Raw genomic sequence first — 16,099 nt, 5'->3', positions numbered from 1 at the left:
CAGGTGGTGTTATTGATTATCTTTGCAAAAGAGCCCCCACCAATATTGATTTTGAAAAATATATTTAATTGAAATATGGGAGCAAAAACAAAAGGGTAGAATTGATCATACCATATTATGTTATTATTGCAACTGTTTTTATTATATTGTGTTGTTTTGTTTATATATATATATATATATATATATATATATATATATATATATATATATATACATATATATATATGTATGTGTGTGTGTACAAATGAATTACTATAACGTGTATATGAGTGTGTGTATAAATGAATGAATACATCTTTGTGTATAAATGAATAAATACATGTGTGAGTACATATAAGTGTGTGTTTATATATATATATATATATATATAGATGTTTATAAATGAATAAATGTGTGTATATATATATATAAAATATTATCATTAAATAATGCTGTCAGATAAATGAAGTACACAGTAATAGTCAAGGTTATATTCAATATTCTGCACTTACACCAGCTGATAAGATATTTAAAACGTCTTTTGTTTGTCCTGAAAACTACATTTGAGGATACACACAGGCTATTTATAGATGATAAAACACGAGTAATACAATCTCAGGACGACATTTGAGGATACACACAGGCTATTCTGATAAGATATTTAAAACGTCTTTTGTTTGTCCTGAAAACGACATTTGAGGATACACACAGGCTATTTGTAGATGATAAAACACCAGTAATAATATCTCAGGACTCTTCGATATGGCTTTGATTACAGGATCGTTTACTTTCAGTCAACAAATCCTTCAGAAAGACAAAAAACAACTATTCAATATCCTGCTTTAACGCGACCGCCGAAGATGAAGTCTATGACGCTATCGCGTAGACCTACGTTGATCCTTGCGTAATGCGGAAGTGGGCGTGGTTAAATCTAAACTGGGTTGGAAAAATGATAGACGCGTCCCGCGTGGAGCTGGCAGCGAAGCAGTCCAGAGATAACTCTTTCTTCATTGTTTTTTGTGTATTCAGTCAAGCCAGCGGGTCAAAGTTACAAAGCACTTCACATTTTATTAATCGGCCTAGTTTTACCTTACCATTGCAGTGGTAAGATAAGGTAAGGTAAGCACCGTATTTAGGTTAGCCTTCATAGTAAGGCTACATTAAATGTTATTGTAGTGGCCGTTTGTCCTAAACTTAAACTCAAAATAAGTTAAAACCTTCAAACGGATCACTTCTGGCACCCTGGGCAGGTAATGTACGCAGTGTAGAAAGTCAACCAATTTCCAGGCATGGGTTCTGTCGTTGAGGCTGGTTTTATTGTTTTCTCGGTCACAAACAATTCTTTCTCCTTGTACAAACAATCCTCTCTCGTGCTGGTAAAAAACCATGTGCCCATTACCCAGGTGCAAAAACAGGTGGTCTGCCACTTCCTGCCTATATACACCCTTACCTGTGCTCACCACTACCCCCAGGTGTCTAAACCAAAAATCACACTAAATAAATTAACCCAAATAAAGACTAACATATAAAGCAAAGAAATTAACTAAACAAATTATTATTAACTTAACAGAATATTACCACAAATATATACTTCTAATGTGAGCAAAATCATAATAAACAAATTAAATGACAAACTACAATTACTATATGCAAAAGACTGTGTAGCTCTAACACTCCGGCCCCTAATTGGGCATTTATCACAATTACTAGACTTAAAAAACATGGAGCTACACACTAAACATGCATTCTCAGGCACTGATGTCTTCTCTGGCAAACCTATGAAGGAAAGGTGTTATTGATGGAAAGAGACAGAGAGAGAGGCAAAGAGAAAGATAGAGAGTCCATGCGGTCACAGTGTTGCCTCCAGCAGCAGGCACAGCTTCGTCACAGGCCTCTCCAGGATACTGGTCTTTGTTTGGAGACGCACAGAGCGCACATGGCCATTCACATCTGCTCTGACTTCTAAAACTCTCCCCATCATCCAAGATCCTCTTGGGGCTGTAGCGTCTGCCACAAGAACAACATCTCCAGGTATGAGGTTTCTTCTTAGTGCTGTCCATTTTTGTCTCTGTTGCATCAATGGCAGGTACTCAGAAACCCACCTCTTCCAGAAGAGTTGCGCCATGTACTGTATCTGCTTCCATCTTCTCCTAACATACAAATCATTTCTGTCAAACAGTCCTGGTGGCATAACTGGTTTGTTTTTCAACAACAGAACATGATTCGGAGTAAGGGCTTCCAAGTCATTCGCATCATCTGAGGCCTTTGTGATAGGTCTATCATTCAATATTGCCTCAACTTCACAAAACATTGTTTGGAGTCCTTCATCGTCCAAGGTTTGCTGTTTAAGGACTGAGTTAAGCACATTCTTCACTGAGCGAATCAGGCGCTCCCAAACACCACCTTGATGTGAAGCTGATGGGGTGTTGAATCTCCATTCTATGCCGTCCTGAAGAAGGGCTCCTTGGATTTTGTCATGATTCAGAGCAATCATATTCTCCTTGAGCTCACGGCTAGCTCCAATAAAGTTGGTTCCATTGTCAGACCTGAGAGTGGAGACTGGGCCTCGTCTGCAGATGAATCTTCTCACTGAATTTATACAGGAGTCCGTATCCAGCGTGTGTGCTACTTCCAAGTGTACAGCGCGGCTGGTGATACATGTGAAGAGCACTCCATATCTTTTGAGAAGACCCCTGCCTCTTTTAACTTCAATGGGCCCAAAATAATCAACGACAACATGAGTGAAGGGAGCTTCATCAGGCAACACTCTCTCGACAGGTAAGTCAGACATTTTTTGTTCAAGGAGTCTTCCTCTTTGGCGTCGGCAAACTACACAATCTGATATGACTTTTCTGGCAGCAGAGTTTGCATTTATAATCCAATACTTACGCATTAATCTGGACAATATGTAGTTTCTTCCAGCATGACCTAGCTGCTGATGAATGTGGCGCAGAATCAATGTGGATACATGCAGGTCTTTGGACAGAATAGCAGGACGTTTAGATTCAACTGGCAGCGAGGACTTGCTAAGCCGACCGCCAACTCTGAGGATCTCACCTTCCATCACTGGGTCCAATCTGTACAGGGGACTGTCTTTGGATATGGTTTTCACACCACTCTGCAGCGAGGTGATTTCCTCCTTGAACCGTTGATGTTGCACATACTGGATGATTGTCAGCTCTGCTCTGGTCACATCTTGAGGTATCAGACTCTGTCCTTTAAGTGTAGACTTAAAGCTCTTCATTTGGCTTTTAACCTGTTGTTGACTGAGTTCAGCAGAAGCACAAAGCTCCTTTCTCTTATGTCCCAATAACACAAGAGTCTCCTTGAACTTAAGAAGCCAAGCAACAGCTACTTGCAGTCTCTTCCAAGATGAAAAGTGATGAATCAGGTGGCTCATAGCATTGTCTGTGTCTTTAACAACAGCATTCACAGTCAAGTCCCTTTTCATCTCAGGGTCAGCACCAGGGATCATCTGAACATCTACGTCCAATTTAGGCCATTCATCCTCGGACTTGTAGAGGAAATCAGGTCCCATCATCCATCTCCTTCCATTCAGGAGGTCCTCTGCCCTCATTCCTCTTGACGCCTCATCTGCAGGGTTCTCCTTAGTCCCTACATACCTCCACTGGTCAACATCAGTTGCCTCTCTGATGACTGCAATTCGATTGGCCACAAAAGTATGGAATCGCCGGCTTTCATTGCATATGTATTTCAGGACTGTTGTGCTGTCGGTCCAAAAAACAGATTTCTCCAGCTTAATCTGCAATTCCTTTCGTAGCATGCGGTCTACTCTAACAGCGAGCACTGCAGCTGTGAGCTCCAAACGAGGAATTGTCATTTGCTTCAGTGGAGCAACTCTGGCCTTCCCCAGAGTAAAAGCAACATGCACTTTATTGTCCTTTTCCAGTCTTAAATACGATACAGTTCCATACCCGACCTCACTGGCATCAGAGAAGTGATGAAGCCGAACAGTGACAGGGTTGCTAAAGTCTTTAGGCTTGACACAGCGATCAATCTTGAACTCCGCCACCTTTTGGAGATCTTCCAACCAGCCAGCCCATTGCTTGGAGAGAACATGGGGAATAGCTTCATCCCATCCAAGATTTTTTCTGCACAATTCTTGCAGTAACATCTTAGCCATCATGCTGAATGGAGCAAGGAAGCCTAATGGGTCGTAGAGGGAGCTGACCACTGAAAGAATTCCTCTTCTCGTCTGCGGTCGCTCTTGTAGAGAGGCCTTAAATCCAAATTGGTCCGTTTCAACGTGCCACTGTAGTCCTAATGTACGCTCAACAGGAAGTTGATCTGTATCCAAATCCAGGTCCATCATGTCCTTTGCTCTTTGGTCTTCGCTGACAGAGCGTAGCACTGCACGACTGTTACTGGCCCATTTTGACAGAGTGAATCCTCCTTTGTGCAAGAGTGCAGTTAAATCATGAATCATTTTCCTAGCTTCCTCTTCTGAGGCCACTGAACGGAGGCAGTCATCGACATAAAAGTTGGTTTTCACTGTACTCACAACCTCTGGAGGGAAGTGTTCTGCGTTGTCCTCTGCAGTCCTCCTCAAGCCATAGTTGGCACAGCCTGGCGATGATGCAGCTCCAAATAAATGCACCTTCATGCGGTATTCCTGTGGTGCCTGTGCGGTGTCACCATTTGGCCACCAAAGGAAGCGGAGAAAGTTGGTGTGCTTATCTGAGACATGAACCTGATGAAACATGGATTGGATGTCGGCCACAATTGCAATAGGCTCCTGCCTAAATCGGACAAGAACTCCAATGAGGCTGTTAGTAAGATCAGGGCCTTGCAAAAGCTGGCTGTTGAGTGATGTTCCTTTGTATGAGGCTGCACAGTCAAACACAACTCTGAGCTTGCCCTTCTGAGGATGATACACCCCATGGTGAGGGATGTACCAAACGTTCCCATTGTTCTGTGTCAGCTGGTCAAGAGGCACTGGTTCAGCATGTTGCTGTGTTATCATTTCACTTAGGAACGTAGTATATTCTTCCTTAGACAGACTGTTCCTATCAAACTTTCTTTTCAGGCTACCCAAGCGCTGTTCTGTAACATAACGATTATCTGGCAGAGTTACATTTTCTTTTCTGAATGGCAGGTCAATGCAATAATGGCCTCCAATTAGTTTTGCTGTGCTACTAACAATATCCATGAACTTAATGTCTTCTCTGGACATTTCCAACTGCTCTTCTGACGACCTCTCATTGAAGTCATGGTTATATTGTTGTACAAGCATTTCTTGCAGGTGTTCAACAGAGATATGGTTTGCTGATACGGAAGAATAGCCACTCTTACTTCTGCAGCCTCCACCATGAAGAGGACCATTAAGGACCCAGCCAACTCTGGTTCTGACAGCATAAGGCCCTTCATTCTGGCTGTTTATCACCTCCCACGGCTCCAAGACCTTCGGGGCGTCAGTTCCAATAAGCAGGGCAACACTTGCATGAATGTCATAGAGTTTTACATCCTTCAAATACAGCCATGGATCAAGATCTGCTTGTCGTGGAATGTTAAGAGTAGACACAGGCATAGTTCTTTGAGTTAAAACATCAGGAAGCTCTATAAAATCTTCAGCACCCATACCAGACACTTCAAGACCCGACAAAACGTGAGTATCCACAACTTTTCGTTGTCCCATTGTTTTTAACAGGATGCTTGTCTTCTTACCCCGCAAATCCAGTCTTTTTGCCATGGCTTCAGTACAAAATGTGCCGGAACTGCCCGGATCCAAGAAAGCATATGTATGCATGGTCTTGTTTGTCAGTTTACTTCTGACCTTTACTGCAACAATTGAAAAGGTGGAATCATCTTCCACACCGGCCCCAATGTGGCCACACGTCTGAGAGGTTACATTTGGCTCATTTGGAGGACTCAGAGAAGGTTTGGCTTGTTTTTCGGATGTGCCTTTATCCGGTCTTTCAATGTGGAGGACTCCAGGGTGTTTCTGGTGACATACATAACAATCCAATCGACTCCTGCAGTCTTTGCTTGTATGGCCTACCTTCAGGCAACCGAAACAAATGCCCTTGTCCTTGATGAAGCTGATCTTTTCCCGCTGTACTTTGGCCTTAAACTGCCAGCACTGATCCAGTGTGTGGCTCCTCTGCAGGCAGAACAGACAGCAATGAGTGGAGGTGATTTTATTAGTATATCCTGCAGGCCGTGCCATAGCGTCTTCCCTCATAGGAGTGACATTTGTAGCGTAGCTGCTTCCCTTCCTTCTGTCTCCTGGCTGGCTGCTTTTGATGACTTTGGGGATATTATGTTGAGAGTCTTGGATGTTTCCAAAAACTGGATCTGAGGCAACTTTCACTTGTTTCTCAATACAATTTACGAGATCGATGAATGTAGCCCTCTCCCCCCTTCTTTCCTTCAGATCACATGCAACATTCCTCCATTTTTCTCTCAGTTTGTAAGGAAGTTTTAAAATGATGCTTCTCATGTTAGATGGTAAGTCCAGTTCCCTCATATACCTCACTTGTTCTGTTAGATTTGTACATCCTCGGAGAAACAGAGCGAATGATTGTAATCCTTTGACATCTTCACTTTTAATAGGGGTCCAGTTAAATATTTTCTCCATATAAGCATATGCAACTTTATGTTCATCTCCAAAGTGCTGTGCGAGAAGACTTTTGGCTCTTTGATAGCCTTGATCTGGAGGTAGATGCTGACAACTATGCACAAGGTCTTTAGGCTGCCCCCTAGTGTACTGCTCCAGGAAGTGCAAACAGTCGCTCTGATTGTTGGTTTTCTTCTCTACTGCATTTTCGAAAGCTCTAATGAAGGAGTCATATTGAATAGGGTCTCCATCAAAAACAGGGAGATTTCTTGTAGGGAGAGCAGAGTACATATTTTGCTGAACCAACAATGCAGTGATTTCGTTTTGTTTGTGCATAATGCTCATCATGTCATTCTGATTGTTACCAGCAGTCTGTCTTTCTAGATATGGAGCTTCTGGCTTAGCAGGCCTTTCATCCATTTGTGCAACATATGCAGATCTTTCTTTTTGCCTTACAACTAGTGCAGGATCAAGGGGGGCTCGGACATGATTTTCATGTGGGACAAAAGTGTTGGCTTGGGGATTTAAACTGATGGACCTTTGAGCTTTGCTTCTCTCCAAATAGGAGTTCATTCCATCAGATCGAGCCGACCCACACCGTGAAGAGTTCCTTTCTAAAACTTTAATCTTTGCATTAGTTGCTGCTAAATCAGTTTCAAGCGCCAATTGCTCCTTTTCCCTACGGAGCCTTTTCTCTTCCCTGCGGAGACTTTCCTCTTCCCTGCGGAGACTTTCCTCTTGTGCTTCAATGTGATGCATCTTTTTTAAACCTTCAGAGCGTTTGAGAAGAACTGCTTTTTCGGCCTCCGCCTTAATGCGCGCTGTGGATGTTGCAGACCTCTTTGATACACCAGTTGCACGTGATTTTACAGAACTTCCTTTTACACTTGAGATGTTAGAAATACTATCCTCAGGTCTTATTTCATCAACACATTCTACGTCGGAAGGTTGAGGTTCAATTGGCTTCGAATATGGACGACCGATTTTAGACAGCCACTGCTTTACCTCTTCAATAAATTCACAACATGATTTCATCTTTTTCTCAAAGTTCGTAGTTTTTGCCTGAAGTGTTTGATCATTTTCTGGTAGAGGCATTTCCATAAACACTTCGTGCAAACTGCATGCATCTTCGTAACACTTAATGAACAAAGCGAGCTGAGCGTTTACTGCATCGGCATTGTCGTTTAATTCTAGTAGAGGACGTATTTTATCCATTAGCTTTTTAGCCTGCTTAGTTTTTGCAGTGCGTTTCTCTTGACAATTTTGCATGTAAAAGCATATTCCTTTTGCGGTCAGTTTAATTGACCGTCTTGATGCTGGCCTTTCCTCATCGGATGCCGCTGACTCGTCACTCATCTTATACACTTGCGGATAACACTGCGGTCCCGCAATCAGGCAATAAGTCGAGCAAAAGGTGGCAACACTATCGAAAACAACTTGGTTTAAAACGAACAGTTCTTTTTCATCCACATAAGTCACAAGCTGGGCCTACACAAGGCTTTATCTTCTCATGAATGAAGGCCGTCTCTTGCGTCAATAATCCAACAAAGCGCACAGCGAATTAAAGCAGTCCAAGTTTATAACTGAGTCTTTTCATAAAATACTGATTTTCACCATCTTCCTATATGGCGTTTTAAAACAGTGTACATACCATGTGGAGATTTCTTAGATCTGGACCAGGTCTTTGTCTCTCAACAGCAGATGCTCCATGAAAAATGATTAAAACAATCCAAGTTCCTTTCCCATCGGAAAGCCCACTCCAATAGCAGGTCCGCAGGATCGTATTCCAAGGAAAGTTCTTCTTTCTTTAATCCATGAGCGGGTTTTTTACTTGATGTAGTGGCCGTTTGTCCTAAACTTAAACTCAAAATAAGTTAAAACCTTCAAACGGATCACTTCTGGCACCCTGGGCAGGTAATGTACGCAGTGTAGAAAGTCAACCAATTTCCAGGCATGGGTTCTGTCGTTGAGGCTGGTTTTATTGTTTTCTCGGTCACAAACAATTCTTTCTCCTTGTACAAACAATCCTCTCTCGTGCTGGTAAAAAACCATGTGCCCATTACCCAGGTGCAAAAACAGGTGGTCTGCCACTTCCTGCCTATATACACCCTTACCTGTGCTCACCACTACCCCCAGGTGTCTAAACCAAAAATCACACTAAATAAATTAACCCAAATAAAGACTAACATATAAAGCAAAGAAATTAACTAAACAAATTATTATTAACTTAACAGAATATTACCACAAATATATACTTCTAATGTGAGCAAAATCATAATAAACAAATTAAATGACAAACTACAATTACTATATGCAAAAGACTGTGTAGCTCTAACAGTTATAATAGGCTATTCATCGTGTCCATATATATGTATATATTCCTGTCTATTGCTTTTATTTGTATTTAATGTTATCATAAATGCATAGGACTTGTTTCCACACATTTCACAATTTGGGATGAATGAAGTAGGCCTATCTAACGATCTATATATCTGTCTGTCTGTCTGTCTGTCTGTTTGTCTGTCTGTCTGTCTGTCTGTCTGTCTGTCTGTCTGTCTGTCCATCCGTCCCTCTCTCTCTCTCTCTCTCTCTCTCTCTCTCTCTCTCTCTCTCTCTCTCTCTCTCTATCTATCTATTTATCTATCTAGGGGCGGCGCCAGGCGGTAGCTTACAGTTGCTACAGCAACCCCGGCCCTAGCAACTGCTAAGCAACCCCAATAAATGTATGGGGTTTTTATATGTGAAATTCATAATTTGAAAAATGGTTGATTCGAAAATAATATACTAAAGTAGTAGGCCTACAACTTGCCTACTTCTGGGTGAGTATAGAGAGAGAGAGAGAGAGAGAGAGAGAGAGAGAGAGAGAGAGAGATTGTTGCTCACCAATTCTTCTAACCAATATTAGAAACTGTTTCTAGAACTAAGCGAAAGGAAAGTCCTCTCCTGTCAGATAACTCCAGCTCAGTGAGGTAAAGGACGCTCTCAGTGTTTAGATAGTTAACTTTAGTCTAAGTTATCTCAGTGGGTCTCCAAACAGTTTGATCACCATTTATGTAAACAAGTATTTCCGAGGCACACCTTCAGATCATTATAGTTAGGCTATAAAACAATAAGAGAATAAATGAAAAACAGATATGAAATACTATATGACAGTAAAACAAGAATACAGTTTAAAAGGGGAGTGATTAGTAAAATATCCATAAAGAAAAAGAACATCTGTTTACAGTTCTATTTCATATGGGTGTTGAGAGATGTATCCATAGATCTCTTAATTTTGCTCTCAAAAGTGGACCAGATTGATGCATTTAACTTCAATAATAATTGAAAAAAAATCTTCTCCTATATGCTGTGAGCTGATTATCGAGCCTTCATTGTAACAGTTGCGGGTGTAGCTAGGCGTGTGGGGAGTGTTGTAGTAGAAAATGTCACTGTAGCCCATAGCATTAATGGGAAACCCTACATCAGGCATCCTCAAATTCCGGACTCCGGTCCGGATCCGGACCGAACCACAACTGTCTCTGGACTCTGAGCAAATTATACTTTTCATATGTGTTATCTGCGAGACATCGCCACAACGCAACGAGTCAAAATGTTCCGCTATGTCTACTACAAACAGCGCTCTGCATGTCCGACTGTTCCACTGTCAACGCATTGGTCCAATCACATTCAGCATCCCGTCAGCGTTTCTTTCCCCCACCAACAGTCTGCGAATCAGAGGCAGAGTAGGGCGGGTCTTCGCGGAATGCGGGTGGGAAAAATGCGTGTGTTTAAAAAAAAAAAAGTCAGAGCGAGAGTTAACAGCTCATCTAGTTGCATCTGTACTGTAGCTAGTAGCCTAGTTTCACCTACTGGGGTGGCATGGGGGGGCAACTGCTACCCTCAAAATAGGCCTTGCCACCCCAGTTGGCAGCTTTGTTTTGAAAGAAAAGTTTATGAGAGAAAGTCTCTAATGTCCGAGTGCAAGTGAATGCAGCACAAGACGCACACCTTGTAACCCCTCCCCCGGACCTGGCGAGAGCGTGGAAATATGATTGGCGGCGATTTCATTTGAACGGTACGGCGCAAAACGAGAAGCATTCGGACCCAAGTACTGAAGGAATTAGGTATTTGCGGTCTACAATGACAGAGAAGAGAATGTCAGGTTGGCTGTACTCAGCATTGAATCAAAACGCACTAAAGCTGTTGATCTTAATACGTGAGGCGTTTTGCTGAACAAGATGGTAATCGCTGCATTCAGCTGTAATAGACATGTCAACTTGATGCTCTGCTCATGGATGAGCATACAAAACTGTTAAGATGATGACCTTACGTGTGTAAATATATGTTTTTCTTTGTGGGGGTCTGCCCCCAAAGAACTGCTTTAAGTCCTGAGAAAGTCAAATAAGACGGTGTGTAAAACTACACTGAAAAGAAAAGAAAAGAAAGTAACCACTTTGATTGAACTAGGCCAGTAGGTAAGGGCTTTCCACTGGATAATAACTGAAGTATAAAAGAATGCATGACTGAAGTGATGGAGACCATGTTTGAAGGCAAACTAAAAGAGGAAATAACAGGTCAAATCAAGCAAATCCCCATCTCAGATTCCACAGCAACCAGAAGAACATAAATACTGGCTGGTGATTTGATGAATCAGCTTTGTGATGGAATACAAAATGCACAGTGCATTTCCTAAGCGGTGGATGAGTCCACTGACACCACTGACAATGCTCAGTTGCTGGTGATTGTGAGTTTTTATGATGAGGCAAAGGGGGAGTTTGTTGAAGACACACAAGGGGGCAAGACATTTATAAAGCAATAATGGGAATGCTGAATGAAAGAGGGTGCAGCTGCCTTTATTCATAACTGTGTAGCTCTTACACGCGACTCTGAGGGATCGAGCACAGACACAATAACAATGAAAACTGCTGCATACAGATTATTTTTGTTTTTGTTTTAAGAATCTTGTTGTAATTGTTTAAAAGCTTGAATGACCGTAATAAACGGACCTTTGTCTTATTGAAAAAAAAATGTTCGACCTTTAAGATTTGTATTTGAGTACCCCTGCCCTACATGTTTGAATATCTATCTATCTATCTATCTGTAGGTAGGTAGGTAGGTAGGTAGGTAGGTAGGTAGGTAGGTAGGTAGGTAGGTAGGTAGACGGATAGATAGATAGATGGATATATAGATAGATAGATAGATGGATATATAGATAGATAGATTCTTCATTAATCCCAAATGTTGACATGTGTGGAAAAAATAACATTAAATACAAATCAAATCAAGTTTTATTTATATAGTACATTTAAAAAAAAAAATTGGTCGAGCCAAAGTGCTGTACATATAATAAAAAATAACCTACAGTAAAGACACTTTACAGCAAATACAAGAGTACAGTTTGTGCAGAATATCAGTATGAGCAAACAACACCCTCTGTCCTTAGACCCTCACATCGTACAAGGAAAAACTTCCGGAGAAAAACCCACAGTTTAAAGGGGAACATGGGAGAAACCTCAGGGAGAGCAACAGAGAAGGGATCCCTCTCCCAGGACGGACAGACGTGGAATATATGCCGTGTGTAAATCGAAGAGATAATACATTTTACAGCGTAAATAGACCAAAATGTTTGGAAATGCATGTGTCTATAATAAGAAGATGAATCCATGAAGATGTCAAAAAACAATCCAATGGGAGCCATCAGGGAAGCAGCATGAGGAGACCCAGGCAGGACCGCAGAGACAGGCCCAGCCACGACCCGAAGTCCACGACTTAATCCAGAACTCAGGATAGGGGATCCAGGGCACAGGACCACAGCAAGAGGATAAGCCTTGACTCCGGATCCCGTCGTAGATATAGACACAAAACAAGAATATTTGGGGGAGGCTGGGTTAATCGGAACAAGAGAATACACAGACACAGACAGACAGAAGAAAGAACAAGCACTCCCTTAGGATAGGTTGAGGGAAAAGGGAAGCAAGTAAGAGAGTAAGAAACATAGATGGAGAGGCACACGCAGGGAGCAAGGTCCCCACTGGAGCCTTAGTTGGAATTGATGAGAGGTAAGGAGGTAAGGTAAATACGGTCATAACACTCCCCGGCCTGGATAAGCCACTTTGCAAACCTGTTTCCCTCTAATAAAACCTTGAGAGGTCAGAGAGGGAAAAGGTTTTGGATAAAGAGAAAATAGAAAAAATAGATTACAGGAGTAGAGAGTATGAGAAGTAGAGAGAGAGAAAAGATTTAGAAGAATGAGTAGTAGTAATAACCTTAGTTTTAAATATAAGATCCAAAGTTTTTAGGATTTGAGTGAAAGAGCAAGAACCAAAATGTAGGTGAAGACGCACAGCGTATCTACGTCAATGCACTCTTATTAGATTATTTTATCAGCTATAAGCTTTATCAAAAAGGAAGGTCGTAAGTGTACTCTTAAAACGGGTAGGCTGTCAGCCGCCCGAACACAAACTGGAAGCTGATTCCACAAAAGTGGAGCTTGATAAGAAAAGGCTAGAATGAAAAGCAATAGACAGGAATATATACATATACAGTAGAAAGGACACAATGAATATTATAACATTTAATGTAGCCTTACTATGAAGGCTCACCTAAATACGTTGCTTTTCTATAGATTACCTTACCACTGCACTGGTAAGGTAAAACTAGTCCGATTAATAGGATGTGAAGTGCTTTGCAACTTTGACCCGCTTGACTGGATGCACAAAAAACAATGAAGAAAGTTGAACCAATAAACTAACACAAACTAACTGTATCACTATAACATACATAAAGACATCTCGACCCCTCCATTCTCGCAAATTTTAGGCCCATTTCCCAGCTACCTTTTTTATCTAAAGCCCTGGAGTGAGTAGTCTACCACGCATGGCATCCATGAAAAGTTTCATTCTGGCTTCAAACCTATGCACAGTACTGAAACAGCCCTAGTAGCAATATTCATCCCGCTTTCGTCTCATTAGTATGCATAAAAAAGTGACAGGTCACACCTCCCCCCATTATGCAAATGAGCCAAGTCCCGCCTCCCCTTTGATCGAGGTGTGAGATCTCAAGTAGGTGTGATATCCCAAGTAGGTGTGAGATCCGTCGATAGGAGGGGGTTGATGTGTATTCACAGGTGTGAAAAGCCCCCACTGTTGCGCCTTATGGTGTATCATAAAAAATGTTTCAATCACATTAGTATGCATAAAAAGTGACAGGTGGGCCCGCCCCCAAGTCTATTAAAACAAAAATGCCGCTTCCATCACATTAGTATGCATAAAAGTGACAGAAGGGCCCGCCCCAATTATGTGATGTCAGAAGACCGAGGGGGTGGAGTGAGATAAAAAAAAAGAACCCCGTGCAGATGAAAAGCCAGTCATTTCCAATCATCAAGTCATCTTTCCAAAGGATTCTGGGAGATCACGTGATGACACCGGCGAGCTGAGCGGAGTAGTCGGGTGCAGGCGGTAATCAGACTTAACTATTGTTGTGTATTAGTAGAAAGAAATTAATGAAACAAGGGACAGAGGATACGGGTACTCAACTCTTTACTGTTCGTCATGCTTAACTGCCACAGCATCAACTCCCGGGCTTACTCTTCTTCTCTCAACATTGTATGTATACTCTGGTTACACTGCGCCCCCTATTGGCAGGAGTATATTAGAACACAACATTTCCCCCCTTCTTAAAAAGAGTTACTTCTCCCCTTGAACAGCATGCATAACATTAGCATTTTAAACAGACACTTACGTAGTAACCATGAAACCATCTGTAATGATAATAACTTCACATATCACAATATGCAGAACATTTTCAAACATTAATTCAACCACAGTTTAAGTGACATAGTCCTCAATCCAAACAGGCTGCTTTCTGATTCGCTGGTTCCTGCTCTGAGCACCATGCACTGTAGCTGGCTCAGCAGGCCTCACTTCTTCTGATGGAGGAGTGAATGTTTCTGGAAGCACCGACAGGTGTGAAGCATCCCAGGTTTTTCCATTATCAAGTGTGTAACTGTGAGGTCCTTTCTGCTTGGTCACTTTCAGAGGCTCACTGAACTTTGGCTTTCCCTTTTTGACATGCAGCGGGTTTCTCACACGCACCAGGCTTCCCGGATGTATTTTGGGAATCTTGGCATTTCTTTTTGCATCAGAATATGTTTTCATGTGCCACTGTTTCTTTTCCACTCTGTCTCTCAGTTCCTGATCCTGAGTATCCGTAAGCTGTGGCAGGATTGAGAGTTTGGTTTGCATTTTTCTTCCATACATGAGCTGGAACGGAGATGTCCCTGTAGTGGCGTGAGGTGTAGCTCTGTAGACCTGAAGAAACTCAGCAACGTGAGCTTTCCACGGAGCGTTCTCTCTCTGTGCCGTGAGAATGCTTTCCTTCAGCACTCTATTTAGCCTCTCCACCGCTCCATTTCCTTCTGGATGGTAGATTGTAGTCCTGATGTGTTGGATGTCTCTTTCTTCTAGGAAAAAGGCGAGTTCTGAGGATGTGAATTGTGGACCGTTATCTGTCACCACAGACACAGGGTTCCCTTTTTGGCTGAACACTGATCTCATGAAGGTGATCACTGTTGCAGTAGTGCATCTTGGGGCAAAACACACTTCTGGCCATTTTGAATAGTAGTCAGTCATAGTAATAGCAAACTTACAGTCCACCGGACCAGTCTCAAATGGGCCCACGATGTCGAGGGCAAGCTTTTGCCATGGCCCCTGAGGCAGAGGGACTGGTGTCATAGGTGCAGGGTTAGTTTTAGCTGTTTTATCATTCATCTGGCAGGACACACAGGCGGCGATAACCAATTGTACCAGTGCATCCATTTTAGGCCACCAATACAAGTCTCTGAGTCTCTGTTTTGTGCGTACAATGCCTTGGTGGCTCTCGTGTGCTAAGGATACCATGTGTGAGTGTAGCTTTACTGGAACAACTAACCTGTGACTCCCTCTCAGAATGAGTTGTTCATGTGCAGAAAGTTCATTTCTCACCTGGTAGTACGGCAACATGTTAGCAGGCAGGCCTTTGGATGAAGCTGGCCACCCGTCTGTCATGTAGTTGCGTAGCTGACGTAACTCTGGACAGGAAGTGCAGGCATCTGTGAAGTCAGACGAGGGAACAGCAGTCAGCAGGGCAGAGACAGCAGCAACCATCTCTGGTTCCGTGTCTGAGGTGCAGTCCTGTCCGTGTGGCAGTGGCAGGCGGGAAAGGCAATCTGCTGCATGGTTCTGAGCACCGGGTCTGTAGACAATATCATAGTTGAAGCAGAGTAGCCTGGCCGACCAGCGTGCTACTCTCATACCAGCTCTCCCCATGCCTTTTGTAGCCAAGAGTGTGGTCAAAGCTTGGTGATCAGTCCTTAAGGTGAACTTTGTTCCCCACAAGTAGGTTCTCCAACGCTCTGCAGCCCACACACAGGCCAAAGCTTCTTTTTCTACCACAGAGTACTTTCTCTCTGCAGCACTAAGAGAGCACGAAGCAAATGCCACTGTTCTTTCAGTGTTGTCACGATGTATCTGTGTCAGCACCCCACCTATGCCATAGTCTGAGGCATCTGTAGACACTATGGTGGGC

This window comes from Notothenia rossii, assembly GCF_949606895.1.
Source record: "Notothenia rossii genome assembly, chromosome: 2".
In the NCBI taxonomy this organism is placed as follows: Eukaryota; Metazoa; Chordata; class Actinopteri; order Perciformes; family Nototheniidae; genus Notothenia; species Notothenia rossii.
Note: the sequence above shows the minus strand (reverse complement) of the source record.